This window comes from Manis javanica, chromosome 18, assembly GCF_040802235.1.
Source record: "Manis javanica isolate MJ-LG chromosome 18, MJ_LKY, whole genome shotgun sequence".
In the NCBI taxonomy this organism is placed as follows: domain Eukaryota; kingdom Metazoa; phylum Chordata; class Mammalia; order Pholidota; family Manidae; genus Manis; species Manis javanica.
The window spans coordinates 23,206,806-23,222,760 of NC_133173.1; the positions used below are offsets into that span (position 1 = coordinate 23,206,806).

Below are 15,955 nucleotides of genomic sequence, written 5' to 3' on the forward strand. Positions count from 1 at the left end.
GTATGTCTGATAAAATTCCACGGTAAATCCATGTGGCCCGGGGGTTTTGCTCTTGGGTAGTGTTTTGATTACTGCTTCTGTTTTGTTGCTGGTAATTGGTCTGTTTCGATTTTCTGTTTCTTCCTTGGTCAGTTTGGAAGGTTGTATTTTTCTAGGAAGTTTGTCCATTTCTTCTAGGTTTTCCAGCTTGTTAGCATATAGGTTTTCATAGTATTCACTAATAATTTTTTGTATTTCTGTGGGGTCCGTCATGATTTTTCCTTTCTCATTTCTGATTCTGTTGATGTGTGTTGATTCTCTTTTTCTCTTAAGAGGTCTGGCTAGTGGCTTATCTAATTTGTTTATTTTCTCAAAGAACCAGCTCTTGGTTTCATTGATTTTTTTTCCTATTGTTTTATTCTTCTCAATTTTATTTATTTTTTCTCTGATCTTTATTATGTCCCTCCTTTTGCTGACTTTAGGACTCATTTCTTGTTTTTACAATTTTGATAATTGTGACTTTAGACTATTCATTTGGGATTGTTCTGCCTTCTTTAAATATGCCTGGTTTATTATATACTTTCCTCTTATAACTGCTTTCCTGCATTCCACAGAAGTTGGGGCTGTGTGTTGTTGTTGTTATTTCTTTCCATATATTGCTTGATCTCTATTTTAATTTGGTCATTGATCCACTGATTATTTAGGAGCATGTTGTTAAGCCCTCATGTGTTTGTGAGCCTTTTTGCTTTCTTTGTACAATTTATTTCTGGTTTTATACCTTTGTGGTCTGAGAAGTTGGTTGGTAGAACTTCAATATTTTGGAATTTACTGAGGCTCTTTTTGTGGCCTAGTATGTGGTCTATTCTGGAGAATGTTCCATGTACACTTGAGAAGAATGTGTATCCTGCTGCTTTTGGGTGTAGAGTTCTATAGATGTCTATTAGGTCCACCTGTTCTAGTTGTGTTGTTCAGCGCCCCTGTGTCCTTACTTGTTTTCTGTCCATTGGATCTGTCATTTGGAGTGAGTGTTTTGAAGTCTCCTAGAATGAATGCATTGCATTCTATTTCCTCTTTTAATTCTGTTAGTATTTGTTTCACATATATTGGTGCTCCTGCATTGGGTGCATATATATTTATAATGGTTATATCCTCTTTTTGGATTGATCCCTTTATCATTATGTAATGGCCTTCTTTATCGCTTGTTACTTTCTTTGTTTTGAAGTCTATTTTGTCTGATACCAGTACTCCTAAACCTGCTTTTTCTCCTTGTTGTTTGCATGAAGTATGTTTTTCCATCCCTTGACTTTAGACTGTTGCATGTCTTTGGGTTTGAGGTGAGTCTCTTGTAAGCAGCATATAGATGGATCTTGCTTTTTCATCCATTCTGTTACTCTGTGTCTTTTGGTTGATGCATTCAGTCCATTTACATTTAGGGTGATTATTGAAATATATGTATTTATTGCCATTGCAGGTTTAGATTCGTGGTTACCAAATGTTCAAGGTTAGCTTCTTTAGTGGCTTATGGTCTAACTTAACTCCTCTTATTAGACTTTATAAACACTGTCTGGTGATTCTTTATTTCTCTCCCTTCTTATTCCTCCTCCTCCATTCTTTATACATTAGTTGTTTTATTCTGTGCTCTTTTGTGTATCGTTTAACTGCTTTTGTGGGTAGTTGATTTTATTTTTTGCCTTTAGTTAGTATTTGGTTGGTCTGCTTTCTTTACTGTGATTTTATTTTCTCTGGTGACATCTATTTAGCCTTAGGAGTGCTTCCATCTAGAGCAGTCCCTCTAAAATACCCTGTAGAGGTGGTTTGTGGGAGGCAAATTCTCTCAACTTTTGCTTGTCTGGGAATTGTTTAATCCCTCCATATTTGAATGATAATCGTGCTGGATACAGTATCCTTGGATCAAGGCCCTTCTGTTTCATTGCATTAAATGTATCATGCCTTTCTCTTCTGGCCTGTAAGGTTTCTGTTGAGAAGTCTGATGATAGCCTGATGGGTTTTCCTTTGTACGTGACCTTTTTTCTCTCTGTGGCTGAATACTCTGTCCTTGTGCTTGATCTTTGCCATTTTAATTACTATGTGTCTTGGTGTTGTCTTCCTTGTGTCCCTTCTTTTCCGAATTCTGTGGGCTTCCGTGTTCTGAGAGACTATTTCCTCCCCCAGTTTGGGGAAGTTTTCAGCAATTATTTCTTCAAATACACTTTCTATCCCTTTTACTCTCTCTTCTTCTTCTGGTATCCGTATGATGCGGATATTGTTCCATTTTGATTGGTCACACAGTTCTCTTAATATTCTTTCATTCCTGGAGATCCTTTTATCTCTCCATGCCTCAGCTTCTCTACATTCCTGTTCTCTGATTTCTATTCCATTAACAGCCTCTTGCACCTCATCTATTCTGCTTTTAAGTCATTCCAGAGATTGTTTCATTTCTGTATTTTCCCTCCTTTGCTCTTGCATATTTCTCTGCAGCCCCATCAGCATGGTTATGACCTTTATTTTGAATTCTTTTTCAGAAAGATTGGTTAAATCTATCTCCTGAGGTTCCCTCTCCGGGAATGTCTGTGTCATTCTGGTCTGGATCAGATTCTTCTGCCTTTTCATGGTGATAGAAGTAGTCATGAGCAGTTGGTGCATGTGTTAGCTGGGAGAACAAAGACCCTTCCTGCTTGCTGGTTGCCTTCCTCTCCTGCGAGAACGGCGTCTCCTTGTTGTCTGTCCTGCGCAGCTGCGCGCCAACAGGGTCTCTGAGACTGGCCCGGGTGTCTGCGGCAGAACCTCTGCGCAGCTGCTGTGGGTGTGGCCGGTCTCAGGCTGCTACTCCGCTCTGGTGGGCAGCACCGTTAGGGGAATGGATGGGAGGCTATTTATCACTGTGAGGGGCCTCAGAGCTGTGCTGCTGCCCAGGGGCTTAGGGCGCCTAGAGTTCGCTGGGATTCCCAGCTGCTGGGCTGAGTGTGCAGGGATGCTTCCATCCAGCTGTTTGGTCCCTGTCCCTTTAAGACTATCAAAAAGCACTCACTTTTCTTTTGTCCCAGGGGCGCAGGCTGCGGGGACCCCCTCACAGGTTTTACTGTTCTGTTTCCATAGTATCCAGCACAGCACACACTGTGTTTGCGCTACCAGTGCGGTTGACTAGGGCTGGGAATTTAGCATTCCTGACCTCACACTCCCTCCCCTCTCCGACTCCTCTCCTACTGCTGGGGAGCTGGGGTTGGGCGCGTGCTCGGGTCCCGCTGGGCCGCAGCTTGTATCGTACTCCCTTTGTGAGGCACTGGGTTCTCTCAAGTCTAGATGTAGCCTGGCTGTTATTCTGTATCTTCTGGTCTCTTAGAAATAGTTGTATTTGTTGTATTTTCAAAAATATATATGGTTTTGGGAGGAGATTTACACTGTCCTACTCACGCCGCCATCTTGGCTCTATGCTGCACTTTTGTTCCTTCAGTTTTGCTTCATCATTGTACACCACCAACAAGGGAAATAGTTTGGTAATTGTCTTTCTCTGCCTGACTTATTTCACTGACCATAGTACCCTCTAGCTCCATCCATGTTGCAAATGGCAGGATTTGTTTCATATGGCTGAATAGTATTATATTGTGTATATGTGCACATCTTCTTTATCCATTCATCTATTGATGGACACCTAGGTTGCTTTCATATCTTGGCTATTGTACGTAGTGCTGCAGTAAATGTAGGGGTGTTATATCTTTTTGAAGCTGAGAACTTTTTGGGGGATAAATTCCTAGTAGTGGAATTCCCGGGTCAAATGGTATTTCTGTTTTTAGGTTTTTGAGGAACTTCCATATTGCTCTCCATAATGGTTGAATTAATTTACATTCCCACTAGCAGTGTAGGAAGGTTCCCCTTTCTCTGCATCCTCTACACCATTTGTTATTAGTCTTTTTGATATTGGCCAAGGTAACTGATGTGAGATGATATCTCATTGTGGTTTTAATTTTTCTTTTCCTGATATTTAGCGATGTGGAGCATCTTTTCATGTGCCTGTTGACCATGTGAATTTCTTCTTTGGAGAATTGTGCATTCATATCCTCTGCCTATTTTTTAGTCGGGTTATTTGCTTTTAGGGTGTTGAGGCATATGAGTTCTTTATATATTTTGCATGTTAATTAACCCCTTGTCAGATACGTCATTTACAAATATATTCTCCCATAAAGTAGGATGCCTTTTTGTTCTGCTGATGGTGTCCTTTGCTGTACAGAAGGTTTTTGGCTTGTAGTCCTATTTGTTCATTTTTGCTTGTTTTCCTTGCCTGAGGAGATGCGTTCAGGAAAAATTTGCTCATGTTGATATTCAAGAGATTTTTGCCTATGTTTTCTCCTAAGAGTTTTATGGTTTCACGAATTACATTCATGTCTTTGATCCATTTTGAATTTACTTTTGTGTGTGGGGTTAGACAAGGATCCAGTTTCATTCTCTTACATGTAGCTGTCCAGTTTTGCCAACACCGGTTGTTGAAGAGTCTGTCATTTCCCCATTGTATGTCCATAACTCCTTTATCATATATTAATTGACCATATATACTTTGGGTCATATCTGGGCTCTCTTGTCTATTCCATTGGTCTATGGGTCAGTTCTTGTGCCAGTACCAAATTGTCTTGATTACTGTGGCTTTGTAGTAGAGCTTGAAGTTGGGGAGCACATTCCCCCACCGCTTTACTCTTCCTTCTCAGGATTGCTTTGGCTATTCAGGGTCTTTTGTGGTTCCATGTGATCTTTAGAACTATTTGTTCCAGTTTGTTGAAGAATGCTGTTGGTATTTTGATAGGGATTGCATTGAATCTGTAGATTGCTTTAGGCAGGATGGCCATTTTGACAATATTAATTCTTACTATACATAAGCATGTGTGTGTTTCCATTTATCGGTGTCTTCTTTAATTTATCTCATGAGTGTCCTGTAGTTTTCAGAGTATAGGTCTTTCACCTCCTTGGTTAGGTTTATTCCTAGGTCTTTAATTCTTTTTGATGCAATCGTGAATGGAATTGTTTTCCTGATTTCTCTGTCTGCTAGTTCACCATTGGTATATAGGAATGCAACAGATTTCTATGTATTAATTTTGTATCTTGCAAGTTTGCTGAATTCAGATATTACCTCTAGTAAGTTTGGAGTAGATTCTTTAGGGCTTTTATGTGCAGTATCATGTATTTGCAAACAGTGACAGTTTAACTTCTTCCATTCCAATCTAGATGCCTTTTATTTCTGTGTGTTGTCTGATTGCCATGGCCAGGACCTCCAAAACTGTGTTGAATAAATGTGGGAAGAGTGGGCATCCTTGTCTTGTTCCTGTTCTTAAACTTTCAGTTTCTTGCTGTTAAGTATGGTGTTGGCTGTGCGTTTGTCATATATGGCCTTTATTACATGGAGGTAGTTGGCCTCTATACTCATGAGAGTTTTTATCATGAATGGATGTTGAATTATTTCATCCTTTTTTCAGCATCTGGAAATGATCATGTGGTTTTTGTCCTTTTTGTTGATGTGGTGGGTGGATGATGATAATGGATTTTTGAATATTGTACCATTCTTGCATCCCTGGAATAAATCCTACTTGATCATGGTGGATGATCTTTTTTTGATGTATTTTTGAATTCGGTTTACTAATATTTTGTTGTTGAGTATTTTTGCATGTATGTTCATCAAGTGTGTTGGTCTGTAATTTTCTTTTTTTGGTAATGTCTTTGCCTGGTATTGGTATTAGAGTAATGCTTGCCTGATAGAATGAGTTTGGAAGTATTCCCTTCTCTTCTACTTTTCTCAAAAACTTTAAGGAGGATGGGTATTAGGTCTTCACTGTATGTTTGATAAAATTCAGTGGTGAAGCCATCTGGACCAGGAACTTTGTTCTTTTGTAGTTTTTTGATGACCAATTCAGTTTTGTTGCTGAGAATTGGTCTATTTAGATTTTCTGTTTCTTCCCGGGTCAACCTTGGAAGATGCTATTTTTCTAGAAAGTTTTCCATTTCTTCTAGGTTATCCAGTTTGTTATCATATAATTTTTCGTAGTGTTCTCTAATAATTCTTTGTATTTCTGTGGTGTCCGTGGTGATTTTCCGTTCTCATTTCTGATTCTGTTTATGTGTGTAGATTCTCTTATTTTCTTGATAAGTCTGGCTAGGGGTTTCTCTATTTTGTTTTTTTCCTCAAAGAACTAGCTCCTGCTTTCATTGATCATTTCTATTTTTTTATTATTGTCAATTTTATTTATTTCCACTCTCATCTTTATTATGTCCCTCCTTCTACTGACTTTAGGCCTCATTTGTACTTCTTTTTCTAATTTTGTTAATTGTGAGTTTAGACTGTTCATTTGGGATTGTTCTTTCCTGAGTTAACCATGCACTGTATTTCCTCTTGAAGTGCCTTTGCTGCGCCCCACAGACATTGGGGTTTTGAGTTGTTGTTTTCATTTGTCTCCAGCTTGATCTGTTTTAATGTGGTCATTGATTTTTTAGGAGCATGTTGTTTAGCCTCCTGTTTTTGTGGGCCTTTTTGTTTTCTTTGCATAATTTATTTCTAGTTTCATACCTTTGTGGTCTGAGAAGCTGGTTGATACAATTTCAGTCCTTGTGAATTTACTGAAGCTCTTTTTGTAGCCTAGTATGTGGTCTATTCTGGAAAATGTTCCGTGTGCACTTGAAAAGAATATGTGTCCTGTTGCTTTTGGGTGGAGTATTCAGTAGATGTCCTTTAGTTCCATCTGTTCTAATGTGTTCAGTGCCTCTGTCTCCTTACTTATTTTCTGTCTTTTTGAACTGTCCTTTGGAGTGAGTGGTGTGTTGAAGTCTCCTAAAATGAATGCATTGCATTCTGTTTCCCCCTTTAATTCTGTTATTATTTGTTTCACATATGTCAGTGCTCCTGTGTTGGGTGCATAGATATTTATAGTCGTTATATCCTCTTGTTGGACTGACCCCTTTATCATTATATATGTCCTTTGTCTCATGTGTGTAGTCTTTGTTTTTAAGTCTGTTTTGTCTGATATGATACAAGTACTGTAATGCCTGCTTTTTTCTCTCTGATAGTTGCATGAAATGTCTTTCCCTCCCTTCACTTTTAGTCTGTGTATGTCTTTGGGTTTGAAGTGAGTCTCTTGTAGGAAGCATATAGATTGGTCTTGTTTTTTTATCCATTCATTGAATCTGTGTCTTTTGATTGTTGCATTTCGACCATTTACATTTAGTGTGATTGTTGATAAGTATGTACTTATTGCCTTTGCAGGCTTTCGATTCGTGGATACCAAAGGTTCAAGTGTAACTTCCTTGCTATCTAACATTCTAATATAACTCACTTACTATGCTATTACAAACACAATCTAAAGGTTCTTTTTTTTTTCTCCTCCTTTTTCTTCCTCTTCCATTCTTCGTATGTTAGGTATCATATTCTGTACTCTGTCTATCCCTTGACTGACTTCTGGGGTAGTTGATTTGATTTTGCATCAACTTAGTATTTAATCGTTCTACTTTGCTGTGGTTTAATTTCCCCTGGTGCCATCTATTTAACCTTAGGAATATTTCCATCTATAGCAGTCCCTCCAAAATGTACTGTGGAGGTGGTTTGTGGGAGGTAAATTCTCTCAGCTTTTGTTTATCTGAACATTGTTTAATCCCTCCTTCAAATTTAAATGATAAACTTGCCAGGCAGAATATTCTTGCTTCGAGGCTCGTCTCTTTCTTTGCATTAAATATATCATGTCACTCCCTTCTTGCCTGTAAAGTTTCTGTTGAGAAGTCTGATGGGTTTTCCTTTGTATGTGATCTTTTTATTTTTCTCTGGCTGCTTTTTAAAGTCTGTCCTTATCCTTAATCTTTGCCATTTTAATTCTTACATGTCTTGGTGTTGTCTTCCTTGGGTCTCCTGTGTTGGGCAATTTGTACACCTCTGTGGCCTGAGAGACTATCTCCTTCCCCAGATTGGGGAATTTTTCAGCAATTACCTTGTGAAAGACACTTTCTATCCCTTTTTCTTTTTCTTCTTCTTCTAAGTACCCCTTTAATGTGAATATTGTTCCATTTGGATTGGTCAAACAGTTCTTTTAATATTCTTTCATTCCTAGATATCCTTTTTTTTCTCTGTGCCTCAGCTTTTTTATATTCCTGTTCTCTAATTTCTATTTCGTTTACTATCTCGTCTACTACATCTAATCTGCTTTTACATCCCTCCATTGTATGTTTCATGTCAGATATTGAATTTCTTAATGATTGAATCTCAGTCTTGCATATGTGCCTGAGTTCTTGAATATTTTTCTGTACCTCCATGAGCATGTTTATGATTCTTATTTTTAAATTTCTTTCTGGAAGATTGAAGAGTTCAGTTTCACTTGTCCCTTTTTCTGGTGTTTGTGGGATTTGGGTTTGAACCAGGTTACTTTGATGTTTCTTATTTGTATGTGGCGCCCTCTAGTGCCCAGAAGCCCTACTTTCTGGAGTTGCTCAGCCCCTGGAGCGATCTTGGGGGTCGCAGTGGAGCGGCAGTGGAGCGGCACTGGTGCCCTGTTCCATGAGGTCTGTTCTTTTCTCCATTTTTATGCAGTCTGGTACAGCCTTCTTTCCTGTTGCCTTTTCAGGATTAGTTGTATTAACTGTATTTTCAAATTGTATGTGGTATTTGGAGGAGGCGTCTGTCTCACCTCTCACACCGCCACCTTTAATCTTATATCTCCTTTTTTTTTTTTTAAGAAAATTTCATACCTGCACCTATTTCAGTGCCTATGCACTTTCTTTCTGTGCTTTGTTCTTTTCCTGTATCTTTAAAGCCATTGCTCAATGTTACCTTCTTTGGTAGAACTCCTAACCAATCTAGTTAAAACAGAAGTCCCCCAACCTAATATGCTTTACTTATACCATAGCATTTACTGCCTTCCAATATAAGATCCTTCCTTATTTTGTTTATTGTCTTGCCTTACCTCCCAAAGAAGTTAAACTTCATGAGGCAGGGTTTTGGTCTGTTTTATTCATTGGTGTAACTCTCTTCCTAGAAGATAGTATATGCTCATATATTAAATATTTGTTGGGTGAGTAAATGAGATGAGCATACCACCTGTCCACAGAGGTCCATAACAAAAGGAAAAACTATCCAAAGAGAATTGATTGTTAAAGGTTAGGGAATTCAGAGAAGATTGATAACTGGTTTAAGGAATTCGATCATAGCTTCATTGCAGAGGTACTTTTGAACTAGGTACTCAAAGATGAAAGAGATAATATAAGCAAAGATATGAAGGAGGCAAAGGAGTAGGTAAGAATGGCAGCAGTGTGTTGACCTCAAGTAGAAAAAGAGTATGTGAAGTATAGAATTGGGAAATAAGATTTAAAAGACAGTTTTGGTGAAAAGTGAAAGGTCTCATGTTAATTGGTTACAAAATTTCACAAATGGTGAAAGGTCTTAATTACTGGATTATAAAATTTGTATTCCTTTCCATAAACAGTAACTATTCTGAGTTTTTAAGCAGGAGAATGAGATGGCAGAGATGTGTTTTACAGAGCAGTGTGGTAGCATGGTGTGTTTAAACTGGATCAGGGTTAGTAGAGACATGGAGAAGCAAGGCCATATTTCAAAAAGGCTGGCACCCTTGCCGTGGTATCTAGATTGGGTGAAGAGGATATGAAGCCAGTGTCAGGAAATGAGGGATGAGCAGATTGGGCAAGAAGATTATGACCCTGTGGTGAGAGCCTGGTTTGAGCTGCCACGCACTTGTGTTCCACCTCAGAACTACATGGAGTCTCCGGTGGCCAACAGAGAGGCTGAAAATTCAGAGACCTAGATTCTCGTCCTGCTGCTGGTACCCACTGACTGCATAAGTTACCCAACAAACCTGTGCCTGTTTTCTCATCATGTAGCTCTTAACACATATCTTCTCAAGCTTTTGTGAAAATGCAATTTCAAAAGTACTGCACACTTGGAGGAACCAAGATGGCAGCATGAGTAGGACAGCGGAAATCTCCCAAAACTATATATATTTTTGAAAATACAACAAATACAACTATCCCTAACAGAGAGACCAGAAGATACAGTACAACACCCAGGCTACATCTACATCTGCCAGAACTAAGTGCCTTTTGAAGGGGGTAAGATACAAGCTGCAGTGCAGTGGGACCCAAGTGCTCCCCGATGCCCCCCAGCTCCCTGGCGGAAAGAGAGGAGTCAGAGCGGGGAGGGAGAGGGAGCCCAGGACTGCTAAATACCCAGCCCTAGTCAACCACACCAGGAGCGCAGACACAGAGTGTGTGCTGTGCTGGATATTAGGGAAATGGAACAGTAAAACCTGCAAGCGGATTCCCGCAGCTGATGCCCCTTGGACAAAAGAAAAGCAAGTGGTTTTTGAAAGTCTTAAAGAGACAAGGCCCTCACAGCTGGACGGAAGCATCCCAGCACACTCAGCCCAGCAGCTGAGAATTGCGGGGAACTCTGGGCGCCCTAACCCTCTGGGAGGCAGCACAGCTCTGAGGCCCCTCACAGCAATAAACAGCCTCCCATGCATTCCCACTCTGGCGCGGCCTCGCCATAGCAGTGGAGTGGCCTGAGAGCGGTCGCACCCACAGCAACCACCCAGAGCCTCCTCCGCAGCCACCCGGACTAGACTCAGAGGCCCCATTGGTGCGCAGCTGCCCAGCACAAGCCGCTAGGGGTCGTGTTCTTGCAGGAGAGGAAGGCAACCAGTAAGCAGGAAGGGACTTTGTTCTCCCAGCTGACACATGTGCCAGCAGCCCATGACTACCTCTTTCACCATGAAAAGGCAGAAGAATTTGATCCACACCAGAATCATACAGACAACTCCTGAGAGAGAGCCTAGGAGATAGATTTAACCAATCATCCTGAAAAAAATTCAAAATAAAGGTCATAACTATGCCAATGGAGCTGCAGAGAAATATGCAAGAGCTAAAGGATAGAAGTTGGGAGGGAGGATACAGAAGTAAAACAATCTCTGGAAGGACTTAAGAGCACACTGGATGAGGTGCAAGATGCCATTAATGGAATAGAAATCAGAGAACAGGAAGGCAGAGAAGCTGAGGCAGAGAGAGATAAAACGATCTCCAGGAATGAAAGAATACTAAGAGAACCGTGTGACCAACCCAAATGGAACGATATTTGCATTATAGGGGCACCAGAAGAAGAAGAAGAGACAGAAAAAGGGATAGAAAGTGTATTTGAAGAAATAACTGCTGAAAACTCACCCAAACTTGGGGAGGAAATAATCTCTAAGACCATGGAAGCCCACAGAACTCCCAAAAGAACGGACCCAAGGAGGACAACACCAAGGCACATAATAATTAAAATGGCAAAGATCAAGGACAAGGACAGAGTATTAAAGGCAGCCAGAGAGAGAAAAACAATCACCTACAAAGGAAAACCCATGAGGCTATCATCAGACTTCTCAACAGAAACTTACAGGCCAGAAGAGAAAGGCATGATATATTTAATGCAATGAAACAAGGGCATTGAACCAAGAATACTGTATCCACCACGATTATCATTTAAATATGAAGGAGGGATTAAACAATTCCCAGACAAGCAAAAGTTGAGGGGATTTGCCTCCCACAAACCACCTCTCCAGGGTATGTTAGAGGGACTGCTCTAGATGGGAGCACTCCTAAGGCTAAATAGATGTCACCAGAGAAAATAAAATCACAGCAAAGAAAGCAGACCAATGAAATACTAACTAAAGGCAAAAAATAAAGTCAACCACTCACAAAAGCAGTCAAAGGAAACACAAAAGAGCACAGAATGAAACACCTAACATATAAAGAATGGAGGAGGAATAATAAGAAGGGAGAGAAATAAAGAATCATCAGAGTATGTTTATAATAGCATAATAAGCGAGTTAAGGTAGACAGTAAAGAAGCTAACCTTGAACCTTTGGTAACCATGAATCTAAAGCCTCCAATGGCAATAAGTACATATCTTTCAATAATCACCCTAAATGTAAATGGACTGAATGACCAAAAAGATGAAGAGTAAGAGAATGGATAAAAAAGCAAGACCCTTCTGTATGCTGCTTACAAGAGACGCACCTCAAACTCAAAGACATACACAGACTAAAAGTCAAGGGATGGAAAAACATATTTCATGCAAACAACAGGGAGGAAAAAGCAGGTGTTGCAGTTCTAGTATGAGACTTCAAAACAAAGAAAGTAACGAAATAAAGAAGGTTCCATAATGATAAAGTGGTTAGTCCAATAAGAGGATATAACCATTGTTAAGTATATATGCACCCAATATAGGAGAACCAACATATGTAAAACAAATACTAACAGAATTAAAGAAGGAAATAGAATGCAATGCATTCATTCTAGGAGACTTCCACACACCACCCACTCCAAAGGACAGATCCACTAGACAGAAAATAAGTAAGGACACAGAAGCACTGAACAACACAACTAGGAAAGGTGGACCTAATAGACATCTATAGAACTCTACACCCAAAAGCAGCAGGATACACATTCTTTTCAAGTGTACATGGAACATTTTCCAGAAGAGACCACATAATAGGCCACAAAAAGAGCCTCAGTAAATTCCAAAAGATTGAAATTCTACCAACCAACTTCTCAGACCACAAAGGTATAAAACTAGAAATAAATTGTACAAAGAAAGCAAAAAGGCTCACAAACACATGGAGGCTTAACAACATCCTCCTAAAAATATCAATGGATCGATGACCAAATTAAAATAGAGATCAAGCAATATTTGGAAACAAATGACAACAACACAAAGCCCCAATTTCTGTGGGACACAGCGAAAGCAGTCTTAAGAGGAAAGTACACGGCAATCCAGTCCTATTGAAAGAAGGAAGAACAATCTCAAATGAATAGTCTAAAGATACAATTATCAAAATTGTAAAAAGAAGAATAAATGAGGCCTAAAGTCAGCAAAAGGAGGGACATAATAAAGATCAGAGAAAAAATAAATAAAATTGAGAAGAATAAAACAATAGGAAAATAATCAATGAAACCAAGAGCTGGTTCTTTGAGAAAATAAACAAATTAGATAAGCCACTAGCCAGACCTCTTAAGAGAAAAAGAGAATCAACACACATCAACAGAATCAGAAACGAGAAAGGAAAAATCATGACGGACCCCACAGAAATACAAAGAATTATTAGTGAATACTATGAAAACCTATATGCTAACAAGCTGGAAAACCTAGAAGAAATGGACAACTTCCTAGAAAAATACAACCTTCCAAACTGACCAAGGAAGAAACAGAAAATCGAAACAGACCAATTACCAGCAACAAAACAGAAGCGGTAATCAAAACACTACCCAAGAGCAAAACCCCCGGGCCACATGGATTTACCGTGGAATTTTATCAGACATACAAAGAAGACATAATACCCATTCTCCTTAAAGTTTCCACAAGTTGAAGAGGAGGGAATACTCCCAAACTCATTCTGTGAAGCCAGCGTCACCCTAATACCAAAACCAGGCAATAACCCCACCAAAAAAGAAAACTACAGACCAATATCCCTAATGAACATAGATGCAAAAATACTCAACAAAATATTAGCAAACCAAATTAAAAAATACATCAAGAGGATTATACACCATGACGAAGTGGGTTTCATCTCAGGGACGCAAGGATGGTACAACATTCGAAAATCCATCAACATCATCCACCAGATCAACAAAAAGGACAGAAACCACATGATCATCTCCATAGATGCTGAAAAAGCATTTGACAAAATTCAACATCCATTCATGATAAAAACTCTCAACAAAATGGGTATAGAGGGCAAGTACCTCAACATAATAAAGGCCACATATGATAAACCCACAGTCAACATCATACATAACAGCAAGAAGCTGAAAGCTTTTCCTTTAAGATAGGGAACAAGCAGGCATGCCCACTCTCCCCACTGTTATTTAACGTAGTACTGGAGGTCCTAGCCACAGCAATCAGACAAAACAAACAAATACAAGGAATCCAGATGGGTTAAGAAGAAGTCAGACTGTCACTATTTGCAGATGACATGATATTGTACATAAAAAACCCTAAAGACTCCACTCCAAAACTACTAGAACTAATATCGGAATTCAGCAAAGTTGCAGGATACAAAATTAATACACAGAAATCTGTGGCTTTCCTATACACTACCAATAAACTAACAGAAGGAGAAATCAGGAAGACAACTCCATTCACAATAGCATCAAAAAGAATAAAATACCTAGGAATAAACCTAACCAAGGAAATGAAAGACCTATACCCTGAAAACTACAAGACACTCTTAAGATAAGTTAAAGAGGACACTGACAAATGGAAACTCATCCCATGCTCTTGGCTAGGAAATATTAATATTGTCAAAATGACCATCCTGCCTAAAGCAATCTACAGATTCAATGCAATCCCTATCAAATTACCAACAGCATTCTTCAATGAACTAGAACAAATAGTTCTAAAATTCATATAGAACCACCAAAGACCCCGAATAGCCAAAGCAATCCTGAGAAGAAGGAATAATATGGCAGGGGGGATCTCGCTCCCCAATTTCAGGCTCTACTACAAAGCCACAGTAATCAAGACAATTTGGTACTGGCACAAGAACAGACCCACAGACCAGTGGAACAGAATAGAGACTCCAGACATTAATCCAAACATATATGGTCAATTAATATATGATAAAGGAGCCATGGACATACAATGGGGAAATGACAGCCTCTTCAACAGCTGGTGTTGGCAAAACTGGACAGCAACATGTAAGAGAATGAAACTGGATCACTGTCTAACCCCATCCACAAAACTAAATTCGAAATGGATCAAAGACCTGAATGTAAGTCATGAAACCATAAAACTCTTAGAAAAAAACATAGGCAAAAATCTCTTGGACATAAACATGAGCCACCTCTTCATGTACATATCTCCCTGGGGAAAGAAAACCAAAGCAAACATGAATACATGGGACTATATCAAGCTGAAAAGCTTCTGTACAGCAAAGGACACCATCAATAGAACAAAAAGGCATCCTACCGTATGGGAGAATATATTCATAAATGACAGATCCGATAAAGGGTTGACATCCAAAATATATAAAGAGCTCATGCACCTTAACAAACAAAAGAAATAATCCAATTAAAATCTGGGCAGAGGAGATGAACAGACCGATCTCCTAAGAAGAAATTCAGATTCCGAACAGACAAATGTAAAGATGCTCCACATCGCTAGTCATCAGAGAAATGGAAATTTACACCACAGTGAGATATCACCTCACCAGTGTCACCAGTAAGGATCACCACCATTCAAAAGACAAACAACAAATGTTGGCGAGGTTATGTAGAAAGGGGAACCCTCCTACAGTGCTGGGTGGAATGTACATTAGTTCAACCATTGTGGAAAGCAATATGGAGCTTCCTCATAAAGCTCAAAATAGAAATACCATTTGACCCAGGAATCCCACTTCTAGGGATTTACCCTAAGAATGCAGCAGCCCAGTTTGAGAAAGACAGATGCACCCCTATGTTTATTGCAGCAGTATTTACAATAGCCAAGAAATGTAAGCAACCTATGTGTCCATCAGTAGATGAATGGATAAAGAAGATGTGGTACATATACACAAGGGAATATTTTTCAGCCATAAGCAGAAAACAAATCCTACCATTTGCAACAACATGGATGGAGCGAGAGGGTATTATGCTCACTGAAATAAGCCAGGCAGAGAAAGGCAAATACCAAATGATTTCACTCATCTGTGGAGTATAAGAACAAAGAAAAAATTGAAAGAACAAAACAGCAGTATAATCACAGATCCCAGAAATGGACTAACAGTTACCAAAGGGAAATGGACTGAGGAGGGTGGGTGAGAAGGGAAGGATAAAGAAGGCGGAGGAGAGGCGGCATTAAGAGTGGCATGTATAATGTGGGGGGAGGCATGGGGAGGGCTGTGCAATACAGAGAAGCCAAGTAGTGACTTTACAGCATCTTACTACGCTGATGGACAATGACTGTAATGGTGTTTGTGGGAGGACTTGGTGA

The 15,955-nt window shown here is 39.5% G+C and overlaps 1 protein-coding gene across 4 annotated transcripts in view; it reads left to right on the forward strand.

Annotated features, from left to right (window-relative positions):
* NIPA2 (NIPA magnesium transporter 2) overlaps nt 1-15,955 on the forward strand; it is a 44,816-nt gene that overhangs the window by 5,067 nt on the left and 23,794 nt on the right. The gene's annotated exons all lie outside the window — the stretch shown is intronic.